At 34.8% G+C, this 12,929-nt stretch overlaps 1 protein-coding gene across 3 annotated transcripts in view; it reads right to left on the reverse strand.

Moving 5' to 3' along the window:
- LOC136033779 (E3 ubiquitin-protein ligase TRIM71-like) overlaps window positions 1-6,279 on the reverse strand; it is a 36,695-nt gene extending 30,416 nt beyond the window's left edge. Inside the window, exon 1 of one of the 3 annotated variants that reach the window (XM_065714679.1) lies at window positions 6,182-6,279. The gene's annotated coding sequence lies outside the window, so the exon portion shown is untranslated. Of the gene's footprint in view, window positions 1-6,091 lie in introns of all 3 variants that reach the window. The other 2 variants (XM_065714678.1, XM_065714680.1) reach the window with 2 other exon arrangements.
- Between the last annotated feature and the right edge of the window lie 6,650 nt (window positions 6,280-12,929).

The raw sequence follows: 12,929 nt of genomic DNA on the forward strand, positions 1-12,929 counted from the left end.
CCTGTATCCAAACAAGGCGTCCTCAGCACAAGATAAAAAGAAAACTAAACTAAAAACAAATACAAACCACCACCAATAATAATAAATACAATTGTCGCTACTTATCCACGTAGGGAAAAAAGCTATTCGAGTTACTTCATTGAGAAACATCAAAGATCAACTGAGGAAAAATTATGAAAATTGAAACTTAGTTAACTATTCTGTTGCGAAAGAATCCTCTTGTAAGCTAATATTGAAGCAACTCTTTTTGGTCTAGTTTCAATTTTCATAATTTTTCCTCAGTTGATCTTTGATGTTTCTCATTGAAGTAACTCGAATAGCTTCTTTTCCCTGCATGGATAAGTAGCGACAATTGTATTTATTATTATTGGTGGTGGTTTTTATTTGTTTTTAGTTTAGTTTTCTTTTTATCTTGTGCTGAGTACGCCTTGCTTGGATACAGGCGAAATATCCGCGTTGTTTTAGTCTTTCCTCTCTACTGGCCATTGTCTCGTTTGAGGTTTTTTTGTAGAGTTTTATCTCTCTTTGTTGTTTATTGTCATGTCTGGCCAGTTTGGTTTAAGAACTTTCATTTGTCATCCATCCAATCCTAAAACCTGGAAAAGATCCCAAAGACCCTGCTTTTTACAGGCCAATTTCGCTACTATCATGCCTTGCTAAATTACTTGAAAGGGCAATAAAAGCAAAGATTATGAAGACTCTGAAAGGCAATATTCAAACTGAACAATGTGGATTCTATGTAGGATGGAGCACCACTCATACCCTACTAAAGCTTGAGCATCATGTAAAAAAAAGCTTCTTGAAGAAAAGACGCACTTGTTGAATATTTTTGATGCTAAAGCAGCATTTGATAAAGTAAATATTGAAAAGCTTAAGGAAAAAAATCAAGAACTAAGTAGATAGAAGGTACAGTACATGGCTTCAGGAGTGGATAACCAGTAGAGCTTTTTCAATAAGAATAAAAAGGACATTGTCAACTGTAATGAATCCAGAAAGTGGGGTCCCCTAAGGAGGAGTCCTGAGTGCCATGTTATTTGCACTATACATAAGTGATCTCAATGCAGAGAACCTTCAAAGAGCCAAGATATACCTATATACAGATGACTTAGGTGTTACAATTGAAGGCAGACAGAAAGAAGAAATTCAGACATAGGCTCAAAAAGCAGCAAATTTCATAGAGCAGTGGGCAGTTGAGAAAGAAATTTTCCTTTCAGAAGAGAAAACTACAATGATGATGTTCACCAGTGAAAAAAGACAAGCACCAGACCCAGATGTATTCCTGAATGGATTGAACACTAGATGCACAGGGAGTGTTTGCTACCTTTGAGTTCTCCTTGATAGTCAGTTGACCTGGGAAAAACACATAGCAGAACTCATAACAGCTGTAGACAGACGAGCTGTAGGCAAATAGTTATTAATGCAATATGTAACAAAAAGTATGAAGTCCCAAGGGATGTTCTAATCCAGTTTTCTAAAGCAATAATCCTTGGAAAAATTGGTTATCCATCTCTGGTATATGCATCTGCTAAGAAAACAATCCTTGTAAAATTAACTACAAAATGGAATGAGACACTAAGAAGGACAACAAATGCACTAAAATCATCACCAATCCCAGCTGTATGTATTGAAACATCAACAACTTCAATACCCACAAGGAGAAAAATATTTATGGTAAAATATCTATTAAAGAAATGGGGAACCAAACAAGAAGACATTATCAAAAATGAGATACTAATGGACCCATACCTCATGGATTAGAGATTTGACATTTACAACACCCCACATCTAGTCAAACTTCTGAAGGACTTTCCAACAAACATGTCACCTCTCACAATTCCAACTAACAAGACAAAAAGAATTGAGGGACTAGAAAGAAATATTTCATGGAAAATCCACAAAGAAATAGGACAAAAATAAGGAATGTCTGAGCAGTCCCTGCTGCAATTTGCACTGAGTGAACTGGAAAACTACAGAGGCTACAGGAAATTTTTTACAGATGGATCCAAAATGGGAAGTCAAACAAGGTGCAACAAAGTTATGTGTCCTTTAAATTGCCCAGGCGCTACTTTCAATTGAATTTATTAAAGTTAAAGTAAAATTATCTATCACTTATATACATCCAGCCAAAATGGCAATGCCCTGTTCTCCTCTCATTCATCAAAAAAACTTCCACAACTCATTTGGCTATGTGTAACTTCACCCCAGTTGTAAAATCTATGCTTAACATGTCCTACATATGGTCCCTGGAAAATACTCCCCCCCTCAGAAAATACCTCTTGTGGAACATGCCCCCCCTGGAAAATACCCCCCTTCCTCAGGGTAAATACCCACGGTGGAAAATAAGGCTTTATTTAGACAATTTATTATTTTTTTTTCTAGAGGGAAGGAATTTTGGTACTTCTGTATTATACACCCCTCACTCAAGTTTATGCTGAGCAAAAATCGTGGACAAACTGGTTTCTTTGTTAGTTTCTTTTAGCTTAGCACGAGACAAGACAAAGACGAGTGACAGAATAGACAGGAAATATATAATTTTGGCTATATATTTGCACATAAGGGGAGTGGTAAAATGTTTGGACAGTTTAAAGTCAAAAAACGGTTCTTACTTCATAACTTTCCATGGGAGGTATTTTCTGCGGGGGCGGGATATTTTCCAGGGGGTATCTTTTTAATCCTTATTAGTTTTTAATCTTTTTAGTACTGTTGCTAATTCTTCCTCATTAAACAAATCTCCCTTCACATCCAAGGCATCAGAAACTTTTTTGTTTTCATCTATATCTTTTCCTGCAACTGTATCTTGATTTAGCACATTCTCAAAATGTGCCCATCTTTCTTTAACTTTTTCCTTATCACTAATTGTGGCCCCATTTCTATCTTTAACTGGGCCAGTGTAATATTTTACTATTATGCCATCTAGCTGCATCTTCCAGATACTCAGTAATTTTATCCATGACCTCCACTTCACATCTCCTTAGTTCATATTTTAATGCTTTCTCCACTTTCCTTACATTCCTTTTGTTTTCATATGACCTATCACTCGGATAATTCTTATACAAACCCCTTCTACTCTCTAATAAACCTATAGCTTTTTCACTAATATTTCCTAGTTGCAGTCTTAGCACTCTTCCCTAAGACACCATTAGCAACTTCACATTGTTTTTCTAAGCTGCTGCCTATTATTTCTCAGGACTGTTAGGGAGATAGGTTGGGGTAAATCAAAAGACACTACATGCATGCAGTTTTCCAACAGAGTGTATAAACAATATTTCAGAAATGACTTAAATCAGAAAAATCTGAACAATGAGTGTTTGGATAATTGTGAAATTGAGAATTAGTTGAACAAATACCAGAGAAATTTGAAGGTAAACTATTGTATAAATAATCATGACAAATATTAGAAATAGATATTGTATGAAGTTGATCCAAAGAATATATTCCTGAAGTACTATATAAGTATAACTGAAGATCTATGCTCAACATTAAAAAGAATTCTCATTGCTTTATTCTGGAGTATTTGGAGAGATTTAAATACAGATGAAAAAGTAGTTCAAGTCAAGTTCAATTTATTAATATAAGATGCATAACAAATAAAATATACTGGGTCACTACAGAGAGACAGAGCTCATGATAGAAGCCCAAACAGAAATACAATAAAGAAAATATGCATGGACAAAAGAATAATAAATTGATCTTAGAATATTTTTAGGGAAAAAAATAACAAAAGACATGATAGAATACCAATATTTTGAGAAACTTTAAATGATAGTGTTTTAACATGTTTATGAAATGACAAATTTTCATCTAAAGTAACACCAATGTATTCCTACTGATCAACCCCTTCTTAATTCAATACCATTCAACAAAAGAGAGAAGCTATCTGAAATGACTGATCCAGTTCATGAAAACAACATATATTTGCATTTTTTGTCATTAAGAGCAAGTAAATCTGTTGAGTACCAAAAAGATACAGCTTGTAATGTGCATTCAAGATTATGGAAAAGAACTGCTAAGTCCAGGTGAGATGAAAAAATTACAACATCATCAGCAAACCTAATAATTTTACAAAGAGGCAAAATATCCAGTAAATCATTTATACAAAGACAAAATAAAACAGGCCTAAGGACAGAACCCTGAGGTATTCTGTAATTAATCAGAAAAGTATCTGAATGAAGATCATGGGGTTTATCAATACATTCTAGTTGTCTCCCAGAAAGATAAAATGCAAAAAAATAACTGTTTGAGTTGAAAATCTCTAAGACTAAAGTTTTGTAAGAATCAAAGAATGATTTACAGCATCAAACACCTTAGCAACATCAAGGAAGATTGCCAAAGCATGTTGATCACCATCTAATGAATCATTTATATTCAATAAAAGGTCAAGAACTGTCAGTTCAGTTTACTTTCTCTTTATAAATCCATATTGAGGAGTGTGTAATATCTTATTATCAAATAAATATTTTTGTAGTTGACTATTTGCAATTCTGTCCAAAATTTTACTGTAAACTGAAAGCAAAGAAATACCTCTATAATCTGAAAAATCAATTGAATTACCAGCTTTAGGTAGTGCTATAACATTTGCTTTTTTTAATAGCTCAGGAAAAACTTCATGTCTAAGTGACAGAATAAAACATTCACCAATAAAGGGGAAATGTTTGATGCTACCTGTTTAATAATTTTTGCTGAAAATCCAAAATCATCTGCAGAAAAGCTTTGTTTAAGCTTCATAATATTTTTTTTTTATTTCCTGAGGTGCAATCTCAGAAAAAGTAAACATTCTTTCTACATGTTGCTTATTACCAGGAATAATAGGGAAATTCAACTGTGTACTCATAGTTGATGCAAGTCTAGAACCAATATTACTAAAATAATCTCCCAATGCATTTAAAATATCTTTAGGTTTTGAAATATCTTTAGGCAATTATTATACTCATAAATAGCACAAAATAAGGCATTGAGTGGTACATCCACTTTGTTGGTAAGTCAATTATATCAACTGCAATATGTTTACTGTTGTATTAATCTAAATGTGGAAAGTGTTGAGCAGGGAATCAAATGGTAAACTAGGCTATTAGGCTACCCTTTTGCTATTAGAGTACTTATTCACATGAGCCTATAGACAATAATATCAACATTGACTAGCCAGCAAAAGTTTGCTAGTTTTGTTGTTTTTCATACAAATTTGTATTAGATTAGCATATTAAGAAACCACAGATGAGAAATACTTTATAAAAAAGTTGGGTTAAATTCTAGTTCATTGACTTCTTGTTATCTCAGAAAGGGGTTAGATTAGGAAAATGAAACTTTCAGGGATACATCTACATGCTAAAGTACGTCCTGGGAAGGTGTTTTGAAGTAGCCTACCTACCTCTAGTCCTTCTCTCTCTAGAGGGCCCTGACCTTTGATGACCTTGAAAATATGTGTCATAAAAGTGAAATCTTGCAAAATAGATCTTCTACATGAATGAAGTACAACAAAATTGTTTTCAGCTTCACAACAGGAAATGCAAATACATTTCCTAAATTAAAAAAACAAAACAATATTGATATGGCTCAGAATTCTACTCAAATAACAGGAATTGCATTTCCAGAACTAAAGGCAGAGAAAAAGCAACTAGTAGCTGAAAATTAAGGTAAAACATTGTTTTGTCAAAATTTCAATAGGTAATAGACCTGTCATGTAGGCAAATTTCAGGGCTCTCTAGAGGGAGAAGGAGTAGAAGTGGGCACTCTAAAATACCTTCCTGGCATATAATTTAGCCTGTAGACCTATCCCTGAAAGTTTCATTTCCCTAACCTTACCCCTTTCTGAGATAGCAAGAAGTCACTCAACTAAAATTTCACCAAAAGTAGCCTGAAACAACTATTTAACTTTGTATAGCCTAATCACACTGTAATTGCAGTTTTGAAAGAATACTGACTGAGGTGTCAAACTTGTTTTGCTGTCTAATTACTATAGACTGTTATGAGATGTATCTACTTTAATTACAGACTGAGGTTATAGATTGTAGTTACCTTTTGTGGCTTTGTTAAAATACAAATTAGCAATCAAATAAGAGAAGTTTAACCTAGATCAAGCTTAGGCTTTGAGTACCTGCTTTAGCTGTTAAAATTGAGTACATCTGTTTACAGACTGATTAGGCTAGTAAAGCCCACTCACAAATTCTTAGACAAAGTTACACACCATAATGTTATTTTTGTTTCATCTTCAAAGCTAAGACTAGCTATGTTACTCAGGCAGTCAGGATGGTAGATTAGTGAATTACCATTGCTGATGATGTTGAGAAATATTAAGCGTTTTTCCTAAAGCCTCATTCAAAAAGCCTAGTTCCTGGTAGCGAGCGACTCTCCTTATGAACCTTGAGGACACATACTACCTAGCAACATATGTAAATTCAAGGAAAACGCGACACAAGCAACAAACAAGACCGTAACGAGGACTTTTGGGCTGAAGGGGAGGCGTACAAAACTTTAAAGCGCATAAAATTTGTTTAATGCATTTCTGTTCCGTTTTCAGGAATTGAAGAAAAATTTTGATGGGGACTAACCCCTCCCCCCATGGATTCAGCTTTGGAATCAACATTCAGAAAGGTGAAGGACCAATAGTCTTTTCAGACTTCTTAATCTCTTGCTTTTGTCAATGAGAGTAGACGAAAAACCGAAAAGACAAAATATTTTTTTAAGAATGTAAGATATCAGTTCTGGCATAATTTTGTTGGCGTCTAGGACCTACCTACATATTGAGTTTTTGAAAAAACTAAAAAAAAATAACACAAAAATTCCAATAGACAGTGAAGATTTGTTTTTATTTACTAATGGGCAAGTCTATTTCGAAAAAGATTGTTGATATTTTCCAAGGATATAAGCATAATTCGGGTGCATAATAAGAATGCATATTACGGCTTTGAAACTATACGAGTGAGCGAATAACATGGGCTGCATAACAACGAGGCCTACGTAAAGAATACTGTTGGCACAACGTATTATACATTTTTTTTAGACCAGGGCACTTTTTATAGAAGGAGTTGTCGTAAAGACTTCGAAAAGGGATCATTCGGTTGGAAACTAATAGGACTAGCACCTTTTTTAATAGTAAAAAGTGATCATTGGGCATAATATGCCCTCCATATGCCAATAATATGTCATATTATGACCTGTTCCAACGGCCATCATGTCCCCAATTGCCTCTGATCAAAATTTTGAGATAGTCATTCTGTTAAACGTAGTTGAAAGGGCCGGAAATTATGTCTTTGAGGATGAAAACCCACTCCCTCCCCTAAAAACATCGGGGCAGGGGGTTGTATGTTTTGCCCTGAGGGCATATAAGGTTTTTATAGAAAGCATAGTCGTAGAAACTTCAAAAAGGAACCATTCGATAGGAAATTAAGAAGACTTATGCCTTTTTAATAGTCAAAAGTGATTGAAGGGCAAATACCCTTCCCACGTCCATCATTTCCCCAAACATTTCTGATCAAAATTTGAGATAGCCATTTTGTTCGAAGTAGTTGAAAGGTCCGGAAATTATGACTTTAAGGATGAGGGCAAGGGTTCTAAGTCATGCCCTGGGGGCATATATCGTTTTAAGAAAGCACTGTCGTAGAAACTTCAAAAAGGACTCATTCTATTGAAAATTGAAATAGTATTGTCCTTTTTAAGAATCAAAGTGATCGAAAGGCAGCTACGCCCCCAACACACTTCCAATTTTTTCGAAACGTATCTAATGGAAATTTTGAGGTTTTTTTCACTTAAAATAGTCCAAATATCATATTAAAAGGCCTTTGGGATTGTTGGGGACGACAACGATTGTAAGTTATGCCCTGGCGGCATGTAAAAGTCTCATGAAAGGAATGGCTGTAAAAACTTTAAATGAACCTCATTTGGTTGAAAATTGGCAGTTTTAGTTCTTTTATGAGTCAAAAGTGATGGAAAAGAGCTACCCCCCCCCCCATTCGACTGCCTCTTTTCACCAAACAAATCTGATTGAAATTGTGAGATAGTAATTTTGCTCAAAATAGTTCCAAAAATATATAACAATGCCGCTAAGGTTGATTTAAACCTCCCCCCAGTGCCCTGGAGATAGGGTCGTAAGAACTTTAAATGGGGCTCCTTTGAAACCCCCACCCCGACAGTTCGCAGGGCAATGGTTGTAAGTTATGCCCAGGGGGTATATAAGGTTTTTATAGAAAGGGTGGACGTATATACTTCGGAGGTGACTTAATTGATTGATAATCACAGATTATAGCACCGTTTTTAAGAGTGAAAATGATCAGAGAGTAGCTACACCCAACCCCCCTTCAGAGGTCGTATTTTCTCGAAATACATCCAATAGAAATCTTGAGACAGTCATTTTATTCAAAATAGTCCAAATATCATATAACAAGGCTTTTGGGCTGATAAAAACCACCAGAGCCTGGGGGCGAGGGTTGTAAGTAATGCTGCAGGGGCGTTTAAGATTTCTATTTAAGATCTGGTTGTTTTACTTTAGAAGAAGCTCATTTAGTAAAAAATTGAAAATTCTAGTTTTTTCTTAAGAGTAAAAAGTGATGGAGGGCATTTAGCCTCCCTTCCTTCTCCAAAAACCTCTGTTTACGCCAAATGCATCTGACTGAAATTATGAGACAGCGATTTTGTTCAAAACAGTCCATAGAACATATAACAGTACCTCTGATGTTGACAGAACCCCCATTGCCCTGGGGATAGAGTTGTAATCTATGCCATGAGGGTATATAAGGTTCTTATGGAATTAGTGGTCATATAAACTTCAGAAGGGACTTCATTTGGTTTGAAATTGGACGTTATAGTACCCTTTTTTAAGAGTCAAAGTGATTTGAGAGCAACCAGCCCTTCCTCCACAGTCATCATGTCTATTAACGCCTCAAATCAAAATTTGGAGATAGCAATTTTGTTCATCGTAACTGAAGGGCCCGAAAGTTATGTCTGTGAGGAAAATAACCCCCTACAGCTCTCAGGGAAGGATTAGAAGTTATGTCCTTGGGGCATGTAAGGCAATTATAGAAAGGGTGGTGGTATATACTTTGGAGAGAACTCATTGGATTGGTAATCAGAAGTTCTGGTACCCTTTTTAAGAGTCAAAATAATCACAAAGCAGCAACTCCACCCCCTCCCACGCACACATACACGTCGTTTTTTCACGAGAAGAATCCAACAGAAATTTTGAGATATTCCTTTCATTCGAATTAATATTAAAAACTTTTCCCAAAAAACAAGTCTTTCAAAGAAAGTAAAGAGCTCCATTAAGCCAAGAATTAGCTTAAATAAAGTAAATTAATCTTGCAAGTATAAAATTACCACACATCACTACCAATAATATGTGATACTCAAAGCGAACCGAAATTACAATAGCCAAGTCAAACTGAAAACGAGCAAAAAATAACATGATTAGGGCTGATAACCCCCATACCTACTCAAAACCAGAACACAGTTTGCGCTAAACTGAAAAAAACAAGGTAAAAAATGACCGTCGATTGTCAGTTTAATTGATATATATTGATATTTATTCCTAAAAAAATTCGAAAGACACTGTCGTTTAATATCTTTTAAATCATCACCTGGGCTTGGCGTGTTATTCGATAAAGATATATCTTTTGATATCGCTAAAAAAAACTCCCTTAATTGTTTTAAAACATGTTTCCGAAAAGACTTTTTGAAAAGTTTAATGACTTTAACAATTTATGCTAATGGCTGTCAAATGGTTCAAGTCCTGTGCGATTTGCAATCAAATCTGATATTCATTTACGATATCAAACCAATTATATTTTAACTTTCTCTTTGTCTTTTATTTTGCTCACGATAATGATGAGGCATTAAGTCTACAAAACTTGATGTAACTTTCTATGAATCTTCGTCTTGTTTTGGCGTTTTCAAAGTTTTAGAACTCTCAGAAGTTGGAGGTTGATCACTGATATTTACTTTGAGCTGTTTTTCAAGGTAGGGTTCACACCTGTCTACACGTCGAAGGGCAATTTTAAGGAAATATTATTTTTGATCATTGGCAATTGTTTCATTGTCAATAAATTTATAAGTATTATTTTCAAAGTGCTCTTTCGGTGAAAGATCGAGTTAAATTGGGGTTAAGTTGTAAGGTTTAGACATTATTAGAGAATAGTGTTTACAAGTCCTGCGATTATCGGCAGTAATAATGAAAAGAAACTACAGCCCGCTTGAACAAGCCTTTTTCTTTTAAAATCTTTTCCTTTCTTTTTGGAAGCTAGGGCACGTGCGAGTGAACGAGGTTGGTTTAACTGTTGCCAAACACCTTCTGACAGATTATTTTCAAAGTGCTCTTTCGGTGAAAGATCGTGTTAAATTGGGGTTAAGTTATAAGGTTTAGACATTATTAGAGAATAGTGTTTACAAGTCCTGCGATTATCGGCAGTAATAATGCAAAGAAACTACAGCCCGCTTGAACAAGCCTTTTTCTTTTAAAATCTTTTCCTTTCTTTTTGGAAGCTAGGGCACGTGCGAGTGAACGAGGTTGGTTTAACTGTTGCCTAACACCTTCTGACAGATTATTTTCAAAGTGCTCTTTCGGTGAAAGATCGAGTTAAATTGGGGTTAAGTTATAAGGTTTAGACATTATTAGAGAATAGTGTTTACAAGTCCTGCGATTATCGGCAGTAATAATGTAAAGAAACTACAGCCCGCTTGAACAAGCCTTTTTCTTTTAAAATCTTTTCCTTTCTTTTTGGAAGCTAGGGCATGTGCGAGTGAACGAGGTTGGTTTATCTGTTGCCTAACACCTTCTGACAGTTGAACATTACCTTCAGTTAAATTTAAGCAAAGCTCAGATAGGAGATTAATGAATTCATTGTAAATTTTATGTTTGAGTATAGCTTTCCTTAGCCGTGGTTTTGAATTACCTAGGACGGTAAAAAATGTCTCTTTTAATGTAGCTTATTCAGTGTCATTATGACGACCAGGGACCTTTTTAATATTCACGTGTAGATGTAAGGTAATTTCATTGTACTAAATATCCGTAACTCCTCGGGTCTGTTTTGATTAAGATCCAATAGAATGTATCAATAAGGTTTATTGTGGCTTGATTGTATGCCGAGAGTGAAATATTCGGTTCTCCGGTGATATATTTGCTTTTTAAAACTATAAGAAAACTTGAACAACTGAACAACCCTATAGATGAACAACCCTATAGATGATTCATTTACTCTGATGAAAAAGATTGTGGAGAACAAACGTTACTGATATTTTTTCATGATGATATCGAACCGTGAATAATTGTAACTATAATTAAATAATGTAACTATAAATAATTGTAAATAATAGTGTTTACAAGTCCTGCGATTATCGGCAGTAATAATGTAAAGAAACTACAGCCCGCTTGAACAAGCCTTTTTCTTTTAAAATCTTTCCCTTTCTTTTTGGAAGCTAGGGCATGTGCGAGTGAACGAGGTTGGTTTATCTGTTGCCTAACACCTTCTGACAGTTGAACATTACCTTCAGTTAAATTTAAGCAAAGCTCAGATAGTAGATTAATGAATTCATTGTAAATTTTATGTTTGAGTATAGCTTTCCTTAGCCGTGGTTTTGAATTACCTAGGACGGTAAAAAATGTCTCTTTTAATGTAGCTTATTCAGTGTCATTATGACGACCAGGGACCTTTTTAATATTCACGTGTAGATGTAAGGTAATTTCATTGTACTAAATATCCGTAACTCCTCGGGTCTGTTTTGATTAAGATCCAATAGAATGTATCAATAAGGTTTATTGTGGCTTGATTGTATGCCGAGAGTGAAATATTCGGTTCTCCGGTGATATATTTGCTTTTTAAAACTATAAGAAAACTTGAACAACTGAACAACCCTATAGATGAACAACCCTATAGATGATTCATTTACTCTGATGAAAAAGATTGTGGAGAACAAACGTTACTGATATTTTTTCATGATGATATCGAACCGTGAATAATTGTAACATCTCTAGACACCATTCTTCAATGGGTACAGCTAAATCATCATCAATAGACTATGAGTTTGGTCCAATAATATTAAACACGTCAAGACCTCGTATGAATTTTAATTCTGGCGGAATACTCTTCATTTTATCATAGTACTGTTGCCACACCCTATAGCAATACTAGACATTCTTCAAGTTTTCTAAAAATATTTTACAATGATTTTGTATTATTTTTGTTAAAAGTGTTATTTTCCCTGACACTGATGGTTTACAAAGAAATGATCTGAATGGTGATTTAAATTGATACATACTCATTCAATGTCAAAATACAGCTGACCAAACTGACCGAGCACCAGTCTGTTAAAAAAATACTCAATAAATAATTGCTAAGTAAATCAATTGCTAAGTCACCATATTAACGTCAATAAACAATAAATAATCAATAAATAAATGCACTAAATATTTTTAGACATAATTTATATAAGCACTAGTTAACAGCATAAAATAAGCACTTGAATAAATTTACATGGACATTAAATATAACTTTAAAAAGGGTCCCATCCGGAGGGCCAGTTCCCTCCGGAGGACGTGGTGGCCAGATCGGCAGCCGGTAGAAAAGGTGCCTGCTGAGGTGGGCAAGGACTGGCTGTGGGCCACGGGAGTGACCGGAAAATTAACATAAAATAATGTAATTTTAAGCAGTTTTTTAAAAAGGATTCCGCTTTGCGCAATAAAATATATAAATTTAACAAAATAAAAAACACTATAAAAACACACACTGCAAAGTTGAAGACTGATAGAATCCCCCCCCCCAGCTAATGAGCTTTCTGCAGACCAAGACGCTGTCTATACTCTACACATACGTCTCAATCTTTTAACGTCTCAATCAAATATTTTCTGCACAGTTCTTATAAAGAATCATATCGAAATTTTCCTTTACATATTGAGATGGCATCTCTCTGTACAATTTTTTGATATCCTTATTTTGTATTTCCACACA

Source organism: Artemia franciscana, chromosome 12 (assembly GCF_032884065.1).
Source record: "Artemia franciscana chromosome 12, ASM3288406v1, whole genome shotgun sequence".
NCBI classification, from domain to species: Eukaryota; Metazoa; Arthropoda; class Branchiopoda; order Anostraca; family Artemiidae; genus Artemia; species Artemia franciscana.